Below are 25299 nucleotides of genomic sequence, written 5' to 3' on the forward strand. Positions count from 1 at the left end.
TATTCGATAATTTTGGCCGGTGTGGGCAAGTTGGGCCGAAAGGCCTGTTTCCACACTGTATCACTCTATGACTCTAAGACTCTATGACACAAGAGTTCGAGGTCAAGTTATTTACTCATTGAAATGTGTGGTGCAAGTGTTGGGGTTAGGGAAAGTGTGATGTAAAAAGTGGCTGGCTGCTTTTTGCATTTAAATCAGATTCTGGTGAGATGCACATTTAATAAATAAAAACTGTAAATCTATGGGTTTGTGTTGCTGAGAGACTCCCTGGTCTTGATCCAATATTAAAAGCATGGAACTACAAAGCATGAATTTGTAATGAAGAAAATCAAAAAATATTTTGGTAGGTGCTATTCCATTAACAAAGGATTGGTTGAAAGGTTGATGTTACACATCTGTGCTCATACATGACTGATGTCCATAATAAGAACAAAGGTTATTCAAATAAACGCACAAAATTGAATGAGAAACATTGGAATGTTGGGATGCTACTTTGATTATCAGTGTCTGTGTTGTGCTGCAAACAATAACATTGTCCAATGTATTTCTAAAATGTAAATTACGTGATTGTACAATGTGCATTCACTGTCTTTGCCATGTCTATGTCAATTGTCAGCCCAGAGCAAATTATTTGACCTCTTTTTTAAAAATGTGCTTTCACATAAACTGAGAGGCATTATGAGTTACATTCCCGGCACTATTTTAACCCCTATGTTTCACTTTGTTATGCAATTAGTATTTGAAGATGTTCCATTTAATACATGCTCAGGTCAGAGTATTCGGTGTAAATTTGCTTGTCTCAAACAGTTCTTTACTGAGATGCAATACCAAATGTATCAACTAATCATACTTGCAAAACAATATCAATTTTTTGTCTTTATTACTCACATTCAAACTACTGAAAACCATTATTTGGCATATGCACAGTTATAGTAAGAAATATGCTAACTGTTGCAGTCTCTGGTAAAAAGAAAAACAGCTCCTTTCTCACCAAAGTATGAGAAGGTCCTTTAGTGTTAATTATTCAAAGACAATAAATGTTTGCAATCTAAAGCAACCGTAATAATCGTGTTCAAATCGTGACTAATTTATATTATTAGACCATAACTTGGTATATAATGAGTGTAAATAAACAGGATTAATATTGAAGAGTTAATAATATTGCTTTATCACTTTAAATGTTTTAATCAAAAAAAGATATTGTAGACTCACTATGTGAAAGCGAGAGTCTACATTATATTTCTTGGTTTAAAGCTTAGAAGTGCATAGCATACTCGGTTAATCTATAATTCCACATTTATTAATTTTGAGTAAATTAGTGCAATGTCTTGTTATGTCTTGGAGTGTGAGAGATCTGTGGCCCTTTTGTTGATCTTACCTCTCAGCAAAACCTCACTGGTTGCTTTCAGCAGGCTGGGTTTGCACACTTCAATTTCCTGCCAATATCTAATTCAAAGAAAGCACTCAGGTATGGCAATATGTAAAATAAATTAATACTGCTTTAATATTTGCTGCAGAATTGATTTACTTTGTCCTTTCTGCTCCAATCAGTCAGCCATGTTGTCTATTTTTCTGCCTCTTCAGCAGCTTTCTGAGCGTTGTCCAGATTTTCCATGAAAGGGAACTAATGGCCTGTAAGACCTGAGCGGGCAAGAACACATAAATGATTTACTCTTTTATTCAGTGAAATAAATTGAAAAATCACACAATAGTTGTCTTGCTAATTATCTGGCAATTTCATTATCCATTTAATTTCTAATCAGGTTGCTTTTATAATCTAACCGCATTAATTATAAAGATAGTTTCACTGTGTCTCCCATTGTACAGGAGTACACTGAGGTGGCCAGAGTGATATTTGTGATGAAATCTGTCTTTGGTAAATGCTCCAAAAGCTATCGGCAGCCAATAATTCATTATCACACTTTGTCAGATTTTCAAATGTGCATCTGCCTGAACACCAACTGCGTGCCCAGCTGAGGAATTCATATTTTTTCACTGGTACTGGACATATGCAAGAGTAACAATTGTCAGGTCTATACACCTCCCTGTATTTAGATTCATTGACTTCAATAGTTCCTAAACTTATGTACATTTGGCATTGCTATAACACTTGCAAAACAATATCAATTTTTTGTTTTTATTACTCACATTCAAACTACTGAAAACTATTATTTGGCATATGCACAGTTATAGTAAGAAATATGCTAACTGTTGCAGTCTCTGGTAAAAAAAAAAACAGCTCCTTTCTCACCAAAGTATGAGAAGGTCCTTTAGTGTTAATTATTCAAAGACAATAAATGTTTGCAATCTAAAGCAACCGTAATAATGAACCTGACGCTTTTGGGGAACAAAGGAGTGGAATGTAGGTGTTCAGAATAAAGGATGTTGTTGAAACCAAAGATAATATTGTGGGATCCTACCAGCAAGGTGAATTGGAAATGCTTAATTTGGGGAAGAAACATGACTAGATTATTGGAGGTGCAATATTGTGTTAAAAAAAATTGGAACGATGGAGAGGGTTGTTTTCTAAAAACAATTATTAGACTAGATACAGACTGCAGAAAAGCTTCTTCCCCTCAGTTATCAGGCTTATGAATGATCCTTCCATGAATGAGCTAGAGGCTTGTGTGATTAAGCTCTAACCCATTGCGGACATTGGACTTTGTCTATGTAACTGGTGCGCCACAACGCTGAGAACTATATTCTGAATTATGTATCTTCCCCTTTGTTTGACCTGATTATATTGACGTATTATGTGCATTATGATGTATTATCTATAATAGTATTATCTGATGTGATTGGATAGCATGCCAAACAACATTTGTCACTGTACCTCGGGACCATATAACCATATAACAATTACAGCACGGAAACAGGCCATCTCGGCCCTACAAGTCCGTGCCGAACAATTATTTTCCCTTAGTCCCACCTGCCTGCACTCATACCATAACCCTCCATTCCCTTCTCATCCATATGCCTATCCAATTTATTTTTAAATGATACCAACGAACCTGCCTCCACCACTTCCACTGGAAGCTCATTCCACACAGCTACCACTCTCTGAGTAAAGAAGTTCCCCCTCATGTTACCCCTAAACTTCTGTCCCTTAATTCTGAAGTCATGTCCTCTTGTTTGAATCTTCCCTATTCTCAAAGGGAAAAGTTTGTCCACATCAACTCTGTCTATCCCTCTCATCATTTTTAAGACCTCTATCAAGTCCCCCCTTAACCTTCTGCACTCCATAGAATAAAGACCTAACTTATTCAACCTTTCTCTGTAACTTAGTTGTTGAAACCCAGGCAACATTCTAGTAAATCTCCTCTGTACTCTCTCTATTTTGTTGACATCCTTCCTATAATTGGGCGACCAAAATTGTACACCATACTCCAGATTTGGTCTCACCAATGCCTTGTATAATTTTAACATTACATCCCAGCTTCTATACTCAATGCTCTGATTTATAAAGGCTAGCATACCAAAAGCTTTCTTTACCACCCTGTCTATATGAGATTCCACCTTCAAGGAACTATGCACGATTATTCCCAGATCCCTCTGTTCAACTGCATTCTTAATTCGCTACCATTTACCATGTACGTCCTATTTTGATTTGTCCTGCCAAGGTGTAGCATCGCGCATTTATCAGCATTAAACTCCATCTGCCATCTTTCAGCCCATTCTTCCAAATGACCTAAATCACTCTGTAGACTTTGGAAATCCTCTTCATTATCCACAACACCCCCTATCTTGGTATCATCTGCATACTTACTAATCCAATTTACCACACCTTCATCCAGATCATTGATGTACATGACAAACAACAAAGGACCCAACACAGATCCCTGAGGCACCCCACTAGTCACCTGCCTCCAACCCGACAAACAGCCATCCACCATTACCCTCTGGCGTCTCCCATTCAGCCACTGTTGAATCCATCTTGCTACTCCTGCATTTATACCCAACAGTTGAACCTTCTTAACCAACATTCCATGAGGAACCTTGTCAAAGGCCTTACTAAAGTATCTATACGTGAGACTATAATAAACCTAAACCTTGACGCACAAAATGTTAGCACAATGCGCTCAAGGAACAATTAGGAAAGCAAGTTGAATGCTGGTCTTGTGTGCAAGGTGGACTGAGTACGAAAGAAGGAAACCATGGTGCAATTGCACAGGGCATTGACGTGACCAGACCTGGAATCCTTTCGGTCTTCTCCTTTAAGAGGGGGATATACTTCAATCAGAGGCTGTTCATATCAGGTTCACAGATTGATTATTGGGATGAACGGGTGTCTTATGAAGAATGATTGACCAGGTTGACCTACGCTTGTTGGAGCTGAGAGAAATGTGAGATTGCAAGATTGAAACATGAGATTCCTGCTGGGGGATTCACACCTAGATGCTCAAAGTGTGTTTCCCCTCAAGGGAAATCAAGAACAAAGGTGGAGAGGTTCAGAATAAAAGGTTGCCCATTTAAGACAGATGAGGTAAAGCTACTTCTTCCAGAGAGCTGTCAGTCATTGAACTTTTCTACTACCAAGAGCGGTGAAAGCTTTTGAATATATTCAAGGCTGAGATAGATAGATTTTTAGATTATTGGGGATTTGAGGGTTATGGGAATGGGACAGGAGAGTGGAATTGAGGCCGATCAGATCAGGCATGATCTTATTCAATGGTGGACAGGTTATGTGGCCCACTCCTGCTCCTAATTCTTATGTTCTTAGAGGGTTGAGAAGCTTTATTTAAAACCAGTGTTTTTTGGTGATGTAATCTGGTGCCTTTGAAAAGTCAAACACCATTATTTTGTTTTCTGACCACGTAGCACATATGTTTATTGATTGTGTGTTTATCTCACTACTGTGGGAGATGAAAGCAAGCTTAACAAGTTCAGCCACCAATTCTAATAAATGTTAAATTTTCAGCCCCTTGCACTCTCAAAGAAAAGCTTTCCACTTCTGCAAAAAAACAGTCCATCTGCCAGTTAATTATCTGATTGAATCTTTGTTAGCTGACTTGGAATTTCTGAAAGGTGAACCATGGAAACAGGTCCTTCTGCCCACCGAGTCCATGCCAACCATTGATCACCCGTTCACACTAGTTCTTTGTTATTTTATTTTTCTCATCCACTCCCTGCACACAAGGGGCAATTTACAGAGGGCAATTAACCAACAAACCTGCATGTCTGGAATGTGGGAGGAAACTGGAGCACCTACATGGAAACCCATCCACAGGGAAAATGTGCAAACTTCAAACAGATAAGACCATAGGTCAGTATCGATCCTGGGTGACTGGTACAGCGAGGCAACAGCTCTAGCACCTGTTCCACAAGATCCTTTTGCAACACTCTCCTGACCTTCATTCATTTCCCCCTTTAATACAAGTTAACTCATCCAGAACTCTAAGGCCTGAATCCTTCTATGTACCAAATTCTGTTCATCAGTGGTGCCCTTTGAAAGTTGTTCCTTGAACACTTATGGACCTGTCCCATATAGGCAATTTTTTAGGCAACTACAGGTGACTAGTTTGTCGCCACATGTTCGCCGGGAGTGGTCTCCTCAGTCGCGCAAAAAGTCATAGCGTCTTTCTGGTCGCCGCTAAATTTTCAGCATGTTGAAAAAATTTTGGCGACAGTGGGTTTGATGCCAATGAGCGTAGCTTGACTTCTCCTGACGTAGGTGCTGTCGTAGGTTGTCGCCAGAATGATGGAGGTTGTCGCCGGTTTATCGGCGACCTGCTACGACTGTGAGAGTCGCAGGCAGTTGCCTAAAAAAATCGCCAAGTGGGATAGGCCTATTAAGATTTAAAATTCCTCCCCCCACCCATCTTAATAAATTGCTCAGTCACCTCAGTTAAAATCCAAGGATTTTCTGTGCCCACCTACCTCCCATGGAAGCTAATTGGCTTCTTTAACCTTTCAGCTGCAGCTCCTATTTCATGATCCTGTATAACATTCACATCCTTGACTGGTTTTGTCCACCTGTCTTGCACCATTTTCCTGTTTATATCTAAGTTAAGCATCTTGGGATTTTGCATACATTTAATACCTGCAAGTTGTTGTTCAGTAATTGAAAACCCTGTGTGTTTTTATTTAATTAAACAATACCTGTATCATTGTTGCTCGATTGGTGGCATTCATACTTGAGCAAGAATGGTGCAAGTTCAAGTCCTATTCCCGGGATATGAATGTAAAATTCTAGTGTATAGGAAGGAACTGCAGATGCTGGATTAAACCGAATTAAAATGCTGGAGTAACTCTGGGAATGGGTGACCCTTCTTCAAACTAAATTCTAGGCTGGTTCGTGAAGAAAATGATGCACTGCTGGACGTGCTATCTTTTGGATGAGATGTTAAACTGTTGAGTAACTTGAATGGATGCAAAATAACCAATTTTGAAGAAGGCATGGGAAAATTAAAGGAAAAATTATTTCTATTTGATCATAGTCGGTAATCGGAGATCATAAGTTAAATTAAGATAAATTAAAGAGCAACTCAAGTGAATATTTTTGTTATGGGTTAGAAATGGCTATCCCATCAGATTGCATATGAGCTTTAATACATGAAGAGGTTCAATAATTTAAAAGAAAAATGTTTAATTGAAGAACATTGTTGTAGGATTTGTGGAGGATGGCATTTGATATCTGTTTACCATGTGGAATTTCATGCCAGCATTCTCTCATGATTTATTGGGCTTTCAGCAAGCGCCGCTGATTTGTGTCTATGTCGAAGCACGTGCTCCTGTCAGAGAGCTCAAATCATTTAAAATGTATTATTTTGGAATATATATCCTGTGCTTTCGCATGATTTGAATTGTTTGGATTTTTAGATAGGCAGCATCAATGATGTGCCACTGGTAAGGATCATGAGTGTGGCTCCCAAACCCGTTTCATCACATCCCAAATTGATCTGATTTAAAACAATATACCGAAACAAGGTGCATATTATAATTATTTATAAACATATGGATATTAAAGGATGAAAAGCAAAGGCAGGTAAGTGGAGTTGGAAAAATCATTCTGAGTGAATACCAGAATGTACTTGAAAGTTCAAGGGCTTGCTGCTAATTCCATGTTCCTGTGCTTTTCCATGTTCCATGTTTTTCAGCTTTGGTGCACTGCACATTGTTGATAATGCATACAAATGTTCATTCTAAAACTGGATTTGTATTCTAATCTTTTTTATCAACTTGCTTTTCGAGCCAATGAGAAATATCAAAGTTTTATCATCTTGATTGTTTGTACATCATCTTCGATGGATTACATAATTAGATCGACTGCTTTAGGGAGTCAAACTAACTCCCTAAACAAGCTGATTTGATTTTGTAACCTATTTTCAAGCAACTTGTCCATGACAATTGGTTTACAGGACAGTGAACTTCTCACATTCCAAATGTTTATGCGTCATGGTACAGTTTATGTGGGTTGTTGAAAGATTTATAATTTTAGCAACACTTGCTTTATATTTTGACTGCATTTAATGTCTTGTATGAGTATCTTAGACTGCAAAAAGGATACCAAGAAAATAATGGTAGTGATGCAAGGGTATGATAAAAGTCTTCCAGACAGAATGGGCATAATCCGAAGAGCTTTTGATGATTAAAAAAATGAAAAAGAGGCTGTTAATGGAGAATTGAGCCTTAAATTCAATTTATGGTATGTCAATAATAGGGGATAAAAAATCATGGCTGCACTGAAGATTTGCCTTCAGTTTTCAGAGGGGAAAATTACACAAAATTATAAGAAAAACTATAGATTATTGTCTGAGAAATGTACATGTATGAGAGAAAATTGAAATTGAATAAACTAATAGGATTGAAACCAAGCAAATCTCTGACCCCCAAATAGCTTTCACCTGAGGGAATAAAAGTAATCAGGTGAGAATATTGGGAATCACTTGATGTAATCCTCCAAAGCTCTCGATTTGAGACGACAACAGAAGACTGAAAAAAACATTGTTATTTCATTAATCTAAAAGATAGGAGAAAAGAAACAAAGGAGTCACAGAGTAATACTGCATGGAAACAAGCCCTTCGACCCAACTATTCCATGCCGGCCAAGATGCCCACCTAAGCTTGTCCTTTTGCCCACGTTCGGCTCATATTCCTCTAAACCTTTCCTATCCATATACCTGCCCAAATGTCTTTTAAATCTTGTTACTGTATCTGACCCAACTATTTCCTCTGGCAGCTTGTTCCATATAGCACCTTACTCGGTGTGAAGATGTTCCTATTAAATCTTTTGCCTCTCACTTTTAACCTATGCCCTTTAGTTCTAGATTACCCTTCCCGAGGAAAAATACAGTGTGCATTCACCTGATGCTCATCGTGATTGTATACACCTTTATAAAATCACCCCTCAGTCTCCTTTGTTCTAAGGCATAAAGTCTTAGCATACCCAACCTCTCCGGACAACTCAGGCCCAACATACTCGTAAATGTTCTTTGCACTCTTTCTGCTTCAATGACGATAGTGGGAAAATCAAAACTGAACACAAAGGGGTGGCATGGTGGTGCAGCAGTAGAGTTGCTGTCTTACAGTGCTTGCAGCGCTGGAGACCCGGTTCGATCCCCACCACGGGTGCTGTCTGTACGGAGTTTGCACATTCTCCCTGTGACTGCTAGGTTTTCTACGAGATCTTCGGTCTCCTCCCACACTCCAAAGACGTACAGATTTGTAGGTTAATTGACTTGGTATAAGTGTAAATTGTCCCTAGTGTGTGTGTAGGATAGTGTTGGTGTGCGGGGATCGCCGGTCGATGTGGACTGGGTGAACTGGCCAAACAATACTTCAAATGCAGCCTCACAGACGTCTTGAACAGCTGCAACATAACATCCCAATTTCTAGATTCATGCCCTGACTGATGAAGGACAGCATGCCAAATGCCATCTTCGCCACCCTATCTACCTGTGATGCTACTTTCAAAGAATTATGCACTTGTATCCCAGGTTCCTCTATTCGATTACCATTCCTTAGGCCCCTACCATTCACTGTGACAGTCCTACCCTGGTTTGACTTCCCAAAATGCCTACTTATCTGAATTGATCACCATTTGCCATTCCTAGCCGACCACACACCTGGTTTAATTGTGGTAATCATCTTCACTGTCTGCAATACCAGCAATTTAGTGTAATTTGCAAACTTACCAACCATGCCTTGTACTTTTCTCATCGAAAATGTTGATATAAACAACATTGGGCCCAGCATCGTGCTCTGTGGCACACTACTGCTCATAAATCTGTCAAACAACACTCCACCAGCACCCTCTGCTTCCTATCATGCAACCAATTATTTATTCAATTAAATGGACCCACCCTGAATCCCATGCAATCTAACCCCTTCTAGACTGGCTTACCACGTGGAACCTTGTCAAAGGTCTTGCTCAGGTCCATGTAGGCAAAGCTCAAAGAGACAGTGACTACTGCACTGCCCTTCTCATTCTACTTGGTTATCTCTTCAAAAAACTCTTTCTTGAAATATTATTTACCCTGCACAAAGCCGTTGCTGAATATTCCTAAACGGTTCTTGTCTATTCACATGCTGGTAGATGGTGTCTCTCATAATCATATCACGTAACTTATCCACTACTGATATTGAGCTTACCATCTTTTTAATTCCCTGGTCTGGCTTTGCCACCCATTTTAAATAACACTACAACAAGAGCAGTAGCTAGACACAAAATGTTGGAGTAACTCAGCGGGACAGTCAGCATCTCTGGAGTGACGGAATGGGTGATGTTTTGGGTCGACTGATGTCCGGGGAGAGGGAGATACACAGATAAGGATGTGTAAGGTGTGAAAATAGGACAAAGGGAATGGAGTTCAAGGAATATGTAAAGTAGATTATTGTTATCTGGGAGAAGTTTACAACAAAGCAAACAGAGATAAAATGTAGTCAGAGTCAGTAAGACTGGTTGGAGAACTGGGAAGGGGGAGGGATGGAGAGAGAGGGGAAGCAAGGGTTACTTGAAGTTAGAGAAGTCAGTGTTCATGCCACTGGGGTGTAAGCTGTCCAAGCTGTTCCTCCAATTTGTGCTGGCCCTGACTCTGACAATGGAGGAGGCACAGGACAGAAAGGTCAGCGTGGGAATGGGAGGGGGAGTTAAAGTGTTAAGCAACCGAGAGATCAGGTAGGTTAAGGCGGACTGAGCGGAGGTGTTCATTACATAAATTGGAAAAATTCATCCTCTTTCAGAAGAAATCATGAACAAATATATACAGGTATATAGATATGCTTTACAGATTTAGTTTGAATTACATGCAATCTAAAGAAGGGTCCTGACCCGAAGCATTGACTATCCATATTCTCCAGTGATGTTGCCTGACCTGCTGAATTACCCCAGCATTTTGTCTCTTTTGTAAAACAACATCTGCAGTTCCTGGTTTCTATATTTAATTTCTTTACCTCTTCTTACAGAAGTAACATGCACAACAAGAGTCCATTTTTATACTCTTCATAAAAATGATGTAAAATTTCATATCTGTACTTTACACTTTATTTGACTTTGATAACTCATTTCTCAACCATTTCTTTCCTTCCAAACAGCCCGACAACAAAATGCAGCACAGGTTCAAGATTCAATCTAGGTTGATGAGCTTAAAAGAAAGTAATGTATTGATTTACAAAATAAGATGCCTTGTGCACAATTATGGAGCTTGTTTTTGATCTTTGACTTAAAAATATGAATAGTCAAAATCTAAATGTTGTACTTGGTCTCCAAAGTTGATTCCTGCTAAATGCATTTAAATGTATACATATTAAATCCATATGTATTTGAGGGCAGTAGGACTGTATATCAGCAGTGGAGTGCAGCTCTCACTAATTCAGCCAGTGAATCATATGCAAGTAATATTACTTAAACTTTGCTATATTAAAATCATGCACATTCTGGCAAAGAATAGGTCAAATAAGTGACTTCAGTCATCTGTTGTTCATCCTTGTTCACTAATTCCTAGTCATGTGGTCCATGTAATTATGACTCGGTTCTGCTTGTCAAATTTTTAAATATTAGCATAGAGTAGTTCTTAGCTCATTAATCTTTATTATAGTGCAGGTTCCTTTAACCAAATATATTCTAGCTTTTAATGAATGTACTGGTGTATCGATTCCTATGCTTCCCAGTTAGTCCATTAAAATCTCCATTGCAATAGCGTGTTCTTCAGACTTTTGACCCTACAAAAATGAAGATATACCTGCACATGATCCACACATTGAAAGCAAAGTGGTGATCCCATATGTCATCGCTTTGGTACCCCTTATAATGGAGTTACATGTGCCGCAACAGCGATCATTTTGCACAAGAATTGCTGATCTTGGCTGTTGCATGTGGGAAGCTGCCAACTGAAGACTGCACAACCTTCCTCAATTCAATGGAGATACAAGAAACTGCAGATGCTAAAATCTTGAGCAAAACAGCAAGTCAGCCAATACTCGTGGAGGGAACAGATAGGCGACAGGTAACATTTCAGTCGGCAGAATGGTTCTGACCCGAAATGTTGTTTGCCCATTCCCTCCACAGAGGCTGCATGGCCCGACGAGTTCCTCCAGTACTTTGTGTCTTCCTCAATTAAAAGTAAGTTCACCAAACTTGCTTTTATTGTATCTCTCCAGCCACTAATTTTACTGTCACATTGCAGAGCCTTGTGAAAGGGATTGTCATCTCAGTTAAAATTGTAAATATCTTCTTCATATCAAATCAAATATATTTAAAATTTGTGATTATGTTTCAGGAAGTTAGTCTGGATATCATGCACTTCCATTACCAGTGTAAATTAGTCAGCTGTGGAATGTACCTCAAAATGCTCTGATCTCACAATGTGCCAGGCTCAGAATTTAGCATTGCTATCTCTTCTTTTGCACTAATATGATTTTTTTTCTCTCAGTAAGTCCAGTCTTTCCACCTGTGTTTGAAGATATAAATCAATTTTCAGTTTGATGTTGTGCACTCATGCACACGCTATGAATTGCATGGATAATATCTCAATTTTGCCCAGAAATTTTCACAATTAGCAGAAAGAGATCTATATCCCATTTGGGTCTTTGAACAGATGCCGCAAGAGAAAAATAATAGATTCTGTTGCGTGACTTTTCAACTGTCGCTCCAACAGATTATTCTGAAGAAGAATAACTATCTGGCAAATCTCCACCCATGGATCAATAGCATGTTGAGGTACTATGTGGCATGATAGCACAGCGTCTGGTGCTGCTGCCTCACAACACTAACACTATCCTACACACAGGAGACAATTTACAATTATACCAAGCCAATTAGCATACAAACCGGAACGATTTTGGAGTGTGGGAAGAAACCGGAGCTCCCGGGGAAAACCCATGCAGGTCAGAGGGAGAACATATAAACTCTGTACAGACAAGCCCCCGTAGTCAGGATTGAACCCGGTCTCTGACATGGTAAATCAGCAACTCTACCACTGTGCCACAGTAAGGGGAAGGGTAAGACAAACTTCCACAGTGACTTCATTCGGTGGGAATTGGGAGGTAATTGGTGAGGTGGGGGTTGTGGTAGTGCATGCAGTTTGGGCTCATCGGACTTTAGAGAGGAAATTGGTAATTGGGATCCGCTGTAATGTGGGGTACTGAGAGGATAAATATCAAGTATGGAACTTTGTGGAGTGCCCGTCTGATGCTGTGCTACAAAAACCTGGTGTTCCTGAGAATGGGCAATTTCAAAACAACAAGACCCAATTTCTCATGCAGTCTCCAAAAGGAAAACGCACAGTGACAGATGTATTTTAATATGTGTTTGATGTGGGAATTGTAACTCAGACTAGGAGGTGGATGTTTTTTCGTAATAACCAAAATGAAGTATAGAACAGCAGCAAGGTCATGGTAGAATCATATGCAACATTGATCAAATCGCAGCCTAAGTAATGTTTGGTCGCGACATAATGGGAAAGATGTGATTGCACAGCAGAGGGTGCAGTGAGGATTTATGAGGATGTTGTCAACAGAAAAAGAAATAGAAATGGCAATGGAAGGGAATTAGATAGACTGGTGTTGTTTTCTTTTGAACAGTGGAGGGTGAGGAGAAACTTAATCTGAGTATCTAAAAGTAAGTGAACAGGTCCTGTTTCCCTTCACTGGTTAGTCAAGAAACAGAGGTAATAAATTTGAAGTAGGAAGATTGACAGGGAAATGAGAAAGAGGAAATAAAGATTCCAAAGAGGAAGAACATTTTCAGGGGGAGACAAGGGAGGTCAAGGATGAAATAAAAGCAAATGAGGCATATAACATTGCAATCGTTAGTGGGAAGCCAGTGGATTGAGATGTTTTTAAAGAACAACAAAAGGTAACTAAAAGGACAATACGGAGAGAAAAGACGACGTACGCATGTAAGCACGCCAATAATATAAAAGAGGATAGCAAGCATTTCCACTGATATATAAAAGAGGCAAGAGTGGACATTGGGCTGCTGGAGAATAGAAACATAGAAAATCGGTGCAGGAGTAGGCCATTCGGCCCTTCGAGCCTGCATCGCCATTCAATATGATCATGACTGATCATCCAACTCAGTATCCTGTACCTACCTTCTCTCCATACCCCCTGATCCCTTTAGCCACAAGGGCCACATCTAACTCCCTCTTAAATATAGCCAATGAACTGGCCTCAACTACCTTCTGTGACAGAGAATTCCAGAGATTCACCACTCTCTGTGTGAAAAATGGTTTTTCTCATCTCGGTCCTAAAAGATTTCCCCCTTATCCTTAAACTGTGACCCCTTGTTCTGGACTTCCCCAACATCGGGAACAATCTTCCTGCATCTATCCTGTCCAACCCCTTAAGAATTTTGAATGATGCGGGAGAAGTGATAACGGGAAATCAAGAAATGGCAGAGGAATTGAATATCCTTTTTTCATCAGTCTTCAGAGTGGAAGACACCAGCAGTGTGCCTGCAATCCTAGTGAGTCAAGGGGTGGAAATTAGTGGAGTGCCGATTACTAAGGAGAAGGTGCTGGGAAAATGGAACGGTCTGAGGGTGGATGTCACCTGGACCCGATGGACTGGATAAGTCACCTGGACCCGATGGGTTGTGAAGGAGGTTGTCTCATAGATTGTGGAGGCATTAGTTGTGCTATTTCAAGAATCACTAGTTAGGATAGGTTCCTGAAGATTGGAAAATTGCAAATATCACCCTGCTGTTCAAGATGGGAGCAAAGCAGAAGAGCGGAAACTATAGGCCAGTTAGCCTGACTTTGGTGGTTGGTAAGATTTTAGAGTCAATTATAAAAGATGAGGTTACGCAGTACTTAGAAGTTCACGATAAAATAGGCCAAAGTCAACATGGTTTTGTGAAGGGAAGATCTTGCCTGACGAATCTGCTGGAGTTCTTTGAGGAAGTTAATAGTAGGACAGAGAGAGGGGAGGCTGTAGATGTAGTTTACCTAGATTTCCAGAAGGCCTTCGATAAGGTGCTGACTGCTAGAGAAGATGAGAGCCCATGGTATTAAAGGGAAGACACTAACACGGATAGCGGGTTGGCTGGATGGCAAAAGGCAAAGAGTTGCAATGAAAGGAGCGTTTTCAGGTTTGTTCCCAGTGACTAGTGGAGTTCTGCAATGGTCAGTGCTGGGGCCGCTTCTCTTCACGTTGTATATTAATGATTTGGCTAAGGGGATTGAAGGCTTTTTGGCCGTTTGCAGATGATGCTAAGATAGGTGGAGGGGCAGGCAGTGAAGAGGAAGCAAGGACTGCAGAAGGACTTGGACAGGTTAGAAGAGCGAGCAGAGAAGTGGCAGATGAAATTAAGTGTAGTAAAGTGCGGAGTCATGCATTTTGGTAATAAGAATAAAGGTGCAGAGTATTTTCTAAATGGAGAGATTCCAGAAATCGGAGGTGCAAAGGGACTTGGGAGTGCTGGTGAGGGACTTGCGTAAAGTTATTTTGCAAGTCAAATCAGTAGTAAGGAAGGCAAATTCAATGCTAGCATTTATATCAAGAGGACTGGAATGCAAAAAAACAGAGATGTATTGCTGAGGCTCCATAAGGCGCTGGTCAGGCCGCATTTGGAGTAATGTGAGCAAATATGGGCCCCATATCTGAGGAAGGATGTGCTGGCACTGGAGAGGGTCCAGAGGAGGTTTACAAGAATGATTCCAGGAATGAGTGGGTTAGCATATGATGAGCGCTTGACAGCACTGGGCCTGTACTCGCTGGAGTTTAGGTTGAGAGGGGACCTCATTGAAACATAGTCTAATGCAAGGCTTAGATAGAGTGTATGTGGAAAGGATGTTTCCACTGGTGGGAGAGTATAGGACCAGAGATCATAGCCTCAGAATTAAAGGGCACTCTTTTAAAAAGGAGGTGAAGAGGAACTTCTTTAGTCAGAGGGTAGTTAATCTGTGGAACTCATTGCCACAGAGGGCTGTGGAGGCCAAGACAGTGGATATTTTTTAAGGCAGGGATAGGCAAATTCTTGATTAGATTGGATGTCAAGGGTTATGGGGAGAAGGCAGAAAAATAAGATTAGGAGGCAGAGTTCAGCCATGATTGAATGGTGGGAAAGACTCAATGGGCTGAATGGCCTATAACTTGGGAACGTGAAAATGTTCACCAAAATGTGGTTGGGATTTGGATTTTTTTGCAAGAGTGGTAGAGGCATAAACATCCACATAGATAGACAGATATGGTAGACAGTCAGAACCTATTTTCCCATGGTGGAAATTACAACATCTAGAGGTGGTAGCATTAAGATAAAAGGGGCAAAGTTTAAAGGCAAGTTTTCTACACAGTTTGGTGGATACCTGGAACATGCTGCCAGGGACGGTGATGAAGTCGGATATGATAGTGACATTTAGGAGGCTTTTAGAAGTGCACATAAGGAGGCAGGGAATGGAGGGATATGGATCTCCTGCAGGCAGAGGTGATTAGTTTGACTTGGTATCATGTTCGGCATGGATATTGTAGGCCAAAGGGCCTGTTCCTGTGTGCTACTTTTCTGTCTTCTTCATGTAAAACGTGCTCGACTTGTATTTGAAAATCCATGACCAATAGGACGGTCCAGCCTCAGCCCACCTTCTTTGGAGTAAAAGTAGGTGGGAAAATACTGGTTGGTCCTTTCCTGCGCAGTGCGACTATGATGAGCTGAAAGGGATCCTTCTCTGAAGTGTCCAATTCACTTTCTGGAGTAATGTTTCAATCAAACATAATCAAATTAACAGCACCACACAATCTGATTGCTTGTCCCTGCTATTTCAGTTCAGGATTTTCAGATAGCACAGAGAGAGATGTAGCAAAATAATTCAAAACTTCTACAGAATAAAAAAAATTAAGGAAAATCTAATCACAATTAAATAAGTGCTTTGAATAAGCAAGTTCGGTATTCCGATTGCGCATGCTCAGATCATAGGTCACTAGCTATAAAACAGTCTTGGCAATGGTGGTGCTGCATTGTGTGCAGGCTTGCGTTTCGTCCGTATTCTGGGTCGGGATTGGCTCTCTGTCGCTGCGGGTGCTGTTGAGTTGTTGTTGGGTCGTTCCCGCCCCCTCCCCTGTGTCCCATCCCTGTCCGGAGGTGTCCGGGCTGGCGGAGCGGCCGTGGACTTGTAACCAATGACTCCAGCTCGGCTCTGCCTATCCTGCCGGGTTGGCCGGCAGCCCTCCACCTCCACCCCTCCCCCCTCAGTCCGACTCCAAAATCCTGCTGAAGATGGGCAGTCACCGGCCCTGCTCGAAGACGGGCGACTCGGAGCCACTACTGCTGGAGTCGTCCTGGTCGGAGAGAGAGTCTGCGGACGGGCTCCTGTCGGCCATGGGCAGGCCGGGCGCCCGCTGGAGGTGCGGGTACTGTTGGTGAGGGTGGTGCTGGCGGTAGCAGCAACCTTCTCCCCCTCCCTTGCCCAGCCTCAAGCCCAGAGTCTGGGCCAACTCCAACTCCAGGTCGGGGCTGAAGGCAGCCCACAGCTGGACCCAAACTATACTCACTGAACCTTCAGCGCTTTGTTGGATTTTTACTTATAGCGTTCGACCTTTAACAAATTCCATGATTCCTTGCTTTTTTCGGAATACCGAACTCGCTTATTGTTGATAGTTTTTATGTTTTCTGATTTTGAAGATTTCTACGGTGAAATAAAAGCAATCTTTCTTTCTGCTTAGAGCTTAAACAAAAGATATGTTACCAACGTTCTACAGAGATAATAAGCAAAAATCATTTAAAACCCCCCAGCAGCTCATTATTTACAGATAACCTTGTTTTCCTTAGGAGGTATGGTATTTCATTTTTGGCATGTTTCTATCTTTGGAAAACATTCCTTCAGAGTTCAGATGAAGATTAATGGACTAAGAGGTTAAAGAAGTAAAGTAGGGCATGTGATATTTTATGTTTCAAGCCAACTTCTTTCAAAGCTACTTTGTTGAAATCCTAACATAGCACTTGATGGCTTTTAACCATTTTGCATTTCACACAAAAGGTCACAGTGAGGGTAAAGCTTGTACTGAAGCAAAAGTAGGTTAATACATCTTAGTGTGTAAGAAGGAACTGCAGATGCTGGTTTAAACCGAAGATAGACACAACAAGCTGGAGTAACTCAGCGGGACAGGCAGCATCCTCCCGCTGAGTTAATACATCTTCGTGCTATACTTGAAGTTCTCAGTGCTGAAAGCTGCATTAAAGGTTGTTGTGTTGTAAGTAACTTAGAAAATCAACAGCAACAATTTATTCAATGCTTAATTCCTTCAGATTTTAATTATTCTTAAAGATTTAGTTTTAAATCTCAATCATTTTTATTTGGTCTTTGCTCTCTATATAAAATAAAATATTTTTTATTTGCTCTCTAGTTTAAGCATGTAATTTATGTATTTATTTTCTCAAAATGATGTACTAAATTAATGTAAATTAATTCTAACGTACAATTCCTGGTTGAGATGCTGCAGGTTTTTATTTAACATGAGTATCATGGGTTTATTTAAAAGTGGGCGAAATCCTGAAAAATGCAGTGCTTGGTCCAACTCCACCAACTTCACTCTTTAACTGCAACACTTCAGCTGAGTACTAGCCACCACATTAGATGAGCTGCCGATTGTGAGGTGATACTTGCTCATTTACATTCATTTCACAGAGAAACAAAGCTAATACTCCACCTTCTTTTCACTTTGAATCACCTTTGTTCTGTCTTTCTCGCCCCCACCTTCTCTGTAACTCAAAACTAAATCGTGTTCTCTGTTTAAGAAGGAACTGCAGATGTTGGAAAATCGAAGGTAGACAAAAATACTGGATAAACTCAATGGGTGAGGCAGCATCTATGGAGCGAAGGAAATGGCAACGTTTCGGGTCTGAAGAAGGGTTTCGACCCGAAACGTTGCCTATTTGCTTCGCTCCATTGATGCTGCCTCACCCACTGAGTTTATCCAGTATTTTTGTCTACCTTTGTGTTCTCTGTTTCCCAATTCTGACATTGGGTCCTTGACACCCAGAATCTTTCTCATTTTTCTGCTACTCCCTGAACTTAATATTTGCTGCTTCACATTCTGGATTTGTGCCATCTGCATTTGTTTTAAATCTTCATTTACAGTCAGGTTAAAACAGCTTTAGAGGTTAACTTAAGCATCACACTTCTATTGAGCTTCCTGAAACCTGCCAGTGAAAGTAAGCAAAAATACATATACAATGGTCTGAAGCCAAGCAAAGGAAATTTGGTAATGTTCACTGCTGCTATCTTCCTGTTCTGTGAAATCTGTACGTAAAATGCTTTGAGATACTATACATTTTGAAATTCTGATCTATGTTATTAACATGGATAAAAAAATGACACAAAGTGCTGGAGGAACTCTGTGGGTCAGACAGCTTCTCTGGAGAGCATGGAAAGGTGACATTTCCTATTGGGGCCCTTTTTTAGACTTAATTTTGAAGAAAGGTCATGGCCCGAAATGGGTAGAGGCGGCGGTGGAGATGAAAACCCTTATTGCAGTTAAAAATAAATCCAGGATGAGCGCTTGGAGTTCCTAAACCCACAAGAATATGGTTCAAGAACTGGAATGTTGAACAATCCTGAAAAGCTCACCAACCAGCCCAACACGTTTCGACGGTCAACAAAGTCCTATCCTACCATTGATGACTTCAAAGGTGATGAGAGACATTTTAAAATATTTCTCATATTAAGACACATTTAAAATTAATACAATCGAAATAATTATCTATTAAAAATCATATTAAAAATTACGTTATCAAAAAGCCTTAAAACAAACCAAAATATAATTGTCTCCTATTACGAAGTCGTAAAATCCTCATTTAAATTACTCATTTCCATGCTCCAAGCCTATCCACAAATTGCAAGCCCAGGGTTGTCACTAAGGAATTATTCATCTGCCTGTTTACAGACTCTCTCCACTGCTTGCCATGAGCACACTCACCCTGGGTCTCCTGTATAAACTTCCTCAGCATAATTAGTGCTACTTGCAGTGGAAAAAGTCAGACTTGCAGCCCAGTGTAAGTATTACGGATGGCGAGCAGTATTCAGTTGCTGCTTGCAATTAATTGTGGACGTGTATTTGCATAGGTGAAAGGGCCAAGGCAATGAACTGATTTAAATAGTGCAATGCAATGAAGCTAGTGTTTGCTAATGTATTTTAATTTGGCTGTCTTTTTGGAGAACACCTACTGACTTTCTAGCTTGGGTGACTGGCATTCTCACTTCTTCATGTTTCAGGTGAAGCGTGTGTGGTTCTGTTCTTTGAAAATATAATGTAACCAGTAACAGATGAGAACATTACAGCGTGACGTGAACCTAAAATTTAATAATCTGTCATATTAGCTTATTGATTATTATCCACTGGCTTGGATATCAGCCCATTGACTGGATGTGAATATACTCACAGTTTTATAGCTTCCTTTTGTTTCATTTAAATATATTAAAGATAATATATTATACATATTATATATGTGTTATACAATGCTCTATATTAAAAAAATCTTTAAACAAAGCTTGGATTAAAACGATTTACATGTTTTATGTTAATTGAGATCAGGAGAATAATTCTAACACTCTTTGTACCGAACTGCAAATCTAAATCTGTGACTCGTATGTAAGAATTCCCTGGAGTAAATGTTGGAAGGAAAGTCTTCTCAAACCGACAGAGTGAAAATCCCTGTAATTCTGTAGTATGGATTAGTATTTGCTTTGCTGGTGATTGATTCAACTTCTGCTGGTATAAACTCTGCACACCCCTCTGAGTGAAATGAGTGTTTCATAAAACAATGCACAAAGTCAAAAGATGTGCTCTTTTGAAATACATGAAGTCATCAAAAAGGGGTTAGATGAGAATGTTCAAATTATTTAATCCCTAATTGATTTGGGGTTAGGATTTGTGTTATCTTTCAGGACAGCAAATCTTGGGGTTGAATTTGGGTCCATCTGAACAATGAGGAAACTGTACTGGTTTGTGCAGTGTTAGCCTATTTGGAAATTATGTACAGAGCGGCTGAAAACGCACTTCCTGTTAAGAAGCATTTCAATTGATTTACCCACCAGTGCCTCTACGTCCTCAGGAGATTGAGACAATTCAGTGAGTATCCAATAACTCGTACAAACTTCCACAGATGCACCATAGAAAACAAACTATTGTGTTGCATCACAGCTCGGTTGAGAACAACTCAGTCCAAGACCGCAAGAAATTGCAGAGAATTGTGGATGTAGCCCAGTCCATCATTGGGACGGACCAGGCTCCCCATTATCAAATTCATTTATACATTACACTGCCTCTAAATAGCGGCCAACTAAACCAAGACTTGCCTCATTGCAATCATTTCTTCTTCTCCCCACTCTCATCAGGCAGAAGATGCAGAAGCTTGAAAGCACACACTGCCAGACTCGGGAACAGCTTCTTCCCCTCTGTTGTCAGGCATTTGAACTGTCCATCTAATTAGCTAGGGTATTGTCCAATTCACCTCTATTGCATTGCAGACATTGGACTTTGTGTATGGAACTGATGCTTTACAGTACTGAGAACTATATTTTGTGCTCTGTATCTTCCCGTTTACGTATTGGATTTGGCTTGGTTGTACTTTTGTATAGTAATATCTGATTAGATAGCGTGCAAAACAAACCTTCTCACTGTACTTTATTACGCGTGACAATGATAAACCTAAATCTAAACCTACAACCCTCCAGTGACTTCTTTGTGTAGCCAAAAAAGTCCATCACAGGAGGAACTTCACACGGCTGACCTCCTTCACCTTTTGTTGTAAGGCAAGAATCCTCAGTTCAGGAGATGAGGAATCCTCAATTTCTGTTGGCATAATAGGTTAAAAAAGAATGATAAAATATTGTTCCCACATCCAACTGCAGCAGGAGATATGTCTGCACGATTGTAGGGAGTACAGGATTAGATGTAACAGCAGTGCTTTAAGCAATCAAATAATCTTGTCTTCTTTCAGCCCAATAGTGCCTACATGATGTGGTGTATAACCTCAGGGTTATACACCACAAAAAATCCACTCTTTGTAAGCAGAGATTTAAAATTGTACCATGTTCTTCAGAGATATCTGCTTTGATGTACTGATCTATTGGTGTTTTGCACGTCTGATAGCCATGATGCAGAAGATGTGTAACGGTTGCAGTTGTGTTGCAAGTTTGATGTTAGATACTTGCATTGCAGTGCTGGGGGGAAGTTCACAATTTTGTCTTCAGTACTGTGAAGGTACGTCTAGCTCATGCCAGGTCGTCCTCGAAGAAGGAAAGGAGAATCTGCTTGTAGCTTTAATTGTAATTTACTTGTTTGTCATTTAATCGTCAGATTTTCTAAAAACATGGGATGCAGGCTGCTTATACACAAAAAATATGCCTTTCTGACATTCAGTAGGTGGGCGAAGAATAAGAAAATGTCATATTCCCAGAAATACTGTGAAGAACAGTTGGCAGCGGGCAAACTATAATTACTTAACCATGTTTAATCACAGACATTGCGCACTTTTACCGCTTCCCCAAAGTTTTAAGGCGAGGAGGACATACAATCAGGTTGTGTAGTAGTTTCAGATAGGAGAGATTTTCAAATTTTCTCATAAAAAACTTGAAAGTGAATACTCTTGAAGACAAAACCAAAAAAAAATGTTTACAAGACCAGTATTAAAATAATTTATTATTTTGATCACTTTAGAACTGGTACATACTTTTCTATCTTCTTGTTAAACTTACTTGGCAATTGCAAACAAAAATATAATGTTACTAGACCAAGTGCAGACCCGTTGGGTCTGTTCCCCCAACGTGCGGTTGTGGGGGGGAGGCGGCATGCAGCGTCACACACTAACTACCCCCCCGCACTCACGCTAATGGAGGGGAGGAGGGGAGAGAGAGAGAGAGAGAGAGAGAGGAGGGACGGGGGAGGGGGGAGGAGAGGGGGAGGAGAGAGGGGGAGGAGAGAGGGGGAGAGAGAGTGTGCTGAGAGGGGGGTGAGATGAGGGGCAGGGGAGAGGTGGGGAGCAGGGAGGGGGAGGGAGGGTGGAGGGAAGGGGGTAGGGGTGTGTGGAGGGAGGGGGTTTAGGGGAGGGACGGTGGGGGAGGGGATGGAGGGGAGGAGGGGGAGAAAAAGAGGGGAGAGAGAGAGGGGGGAGAGGAGAGGGAGGGGAGAGGAGAGGGAGGGGGGAGAGTGGAGAGGGGGGAGGGGTGTAGAGGAGAGGGGGAGAGGAGAGGGGGAGAGGAGAAGGGGAGAGGGGGGAGAGAGAGAGAAAGAGAGAGGGATAGGGAGAAAGAGAGAGGAGAGGGGGGGAGAAGAGAGGGGGGAGAGAGAGGTGAGGAGAGGGGGGAGAGGAGAGGGGGGGAGAGGAGAGGGGAGGAGAGGGGGGGAGAGAGGAGGGGGGGGAGAGAGGCGAGGGGGGGAGAGGAGAGGGGGGAGAGGAGGGGGGGAGTGGAGAGGGGAGAGGATGAGAGGGGGGAGAGGAGAGGGGGGAGGGGAGAGGGGGTGGAGGAGAGAGGGGGTGGAGGAGAGAGGGGGGGAGGAGAGAGGGAGGAGAGGAGAGAGGGGGGGAGAGGAGAGAGGAGGGGGGGGTGAGAGGAGAGGGGGGAGAGGAGAGTGGGGGGAGAGAGGGAGGAATGGGGGGGAGAGAGAGGGGGGGAGAGTGGAGAGGGGGGAGAGAGGAGAGAGAAAGGGAGAGGGATAGGGAGAGAGAGATTTGGGGAGAGAGAGAGAGAGTGCCTTTTTACTTCAACCCAAACCCAAACAACCATTTGCAGGCAGTGCTTTTTTACCTCTAACCATATCTTCATTTTCAAACCAAATTAAGGGTACTCACAGTGCTGCAGACATTTGTTCAGTGTCATTCAGAGCTCTGATTGAGGCACACCACTTGCAGAGACTGATTGAGACACACAACTTGCAGAGACTGATTGAAGCACACCACTTCCTTGTTTTATAGTCCCTCCCCCTCCCTCCAGCAGGGGCAGCAGAGAGAATGGGGAATTTTGTAAAAACATTAATATCTCTGTCAAGTTTCATCGACGGGAAAAATCCTCGGCACACATGCGGCGGAGTGGGACTCTGAGCGAGGTGGCCAAAAATGACTGCCGTAGGTGGCGGCGTTCTCTCGGAAATCGCAGCACAGATCGCCAAAAGCGGTCAAGAACAGACTTTTAGTAATATAGATATGGAAAGATTTGATTTAACATTTGACATTTAAGAGCACTGCTCTAAAACACAATTGTATTTTTAAAGCAACAAAATAATTTGGAGACGTTTGTCAAACATTTATTGGTCTCTATTGATATTTAAGGCACTCTTGGCTCCACTATTTTACTTACTTAAAGCTTCTGTTTTGCTTAAATTTAACTACATATGGATTTAACTTGCTGATGACCACAAGAGTTTAATTCATTGCTGAACTCGCTGTGGTCTTCAATCTCCCGTCGAATAATCTGATGCAAAAGAGTATGGCACAAGAAAACAGGAAAACGTGCAACAAGGATTGGTGCTTCTCAAGTGACATTTTTTTTTTACCAGTTTGATCATTTAAAGGAATAACAATTCTGGCTTGAAAATGTGTCACAAGCAAATTGTATTATTCCAATGCATACTGCAATATCTACATTCTTAAACTATATTACAGTCATCAGTACATTCATCTTGGCTTCCCAATTCTCCCTTTTCCTCATTGCTTTATGCTGACTACCCATGAAGGAACATGACTTGCATGAGCACTAGAGAAGGTGCAGATCATCAGATATTGACTTGTGGGGCAGTAATTTGGATAGTTTCAACACCATCAGCTTACACCCAAGGGAACACATTCTGTTCTGACAAAGCACTAAAGCCATTTTGTTGATATTTATTCTTTACAGAGCTGACATTGATCAATGAGAATATATATAGGAATGAAAGGGTGTTCTGTAGTTAAGAGCTACACTTCCATTAGCTCCATTTTGCTGCTGTTCATTTGTTTCAGAATCGTGTGCTTTAATCTATAATGGATTGTAATTACTGATGATCAACTACACCATTTAAAACATGCTCATTTATTCTTAGGAAACCAGACATTCTTATCAACAAAAGCTAGATAACCATTCTACTCAATACTTTTGAGTGTGCTCTTCCCTTTCAGGGACCAATATATTGTCATACTTGATATTCCTTTACCTCCTTTCATATATTTTAGTCACAACGTTTATTCAAATCTCTGTTAAATTATTCTATTTTCTGAGCCATGGTAGTAATCTGTGCGTAAAGAGATCTATGTTGCAGTAACCAGCATAGGAACCAAAAACTCTTACCGTTCATTTTCATTCTTTTTGCATTCCACAATCAAACATTAATTCCACAGATCTTCAATTTAAAAAAGTGAACAGTAGATCGCTTCCTACCTCCACATTATTTTATATATCGGTGTATAACACTCTTTATAGGTTTTCGACAGAACTAGGTTTGCATTTAGAAACATAGAAACATTGAAAATAGGTGCAGGAGTAGGCCATTCGGCCCTTCGAGCCTGCACCGCCATTCAATATGATCATGGCTGATCATCCAACTCATAATCCCATACCTGCCTTCTCTCCATACCCCCTGATCCCTTTAGCCACAAGGGCCACATCTAACTCCCTCTTAAATATAGCCAATGAACTGGCCTCAACTACCTTCTGTGGCAGAGAATTCCAGAGATTCACCACTCTCTGTGTGAAAAATGTTCTTCTCATCTCGGTCCTAAAAGACTTCCCCCCCCTATCCTTAAACTGTGACCCCTTGTTCTGGACTTCCCCAACATCGGGAACAATCTTCCTGTATCTAGCCTGTCCAACCCCTTAAGAATTTTGTAAGTTTCTATAAGATCCCCCCTCAATCTTCTAAATTCTAGCGAGTACAAGCCAAGTCTATCCAGTC

The 25299-nt window shown here is 41.0% G+C and overlaps 1 protein-coding gene across 1 annotated transcript in view; it reads left to right on the plus strand.

Annotated features, from left to right (window-relative positions):
- Nucleotides 1-25299, plus strand: part of ptprg (protein tyrosine phosphatase receptor type G) — a 535498-nt gene that overhangs the window by 190220 nt on the left and 319979 nt on the right. The window lies entirely within an intron of this gene.

The sequence above is a fragment of the Amblyraja radiata genome, chromosome 18 (genome assembly GCF_010909765.2).
Source record: "Amblyraja radiata isolate CabotCenter1 chromosome 18, sAmbRad1.1.pri, whole genome shotgun sequence".
Taxonomy (NCBI): Eukaryota; Metazoa; Chordata; class Chondrichthyes; order Rajiformes; family Rajidae; genus Amblyraja; species Amblyraja radiata.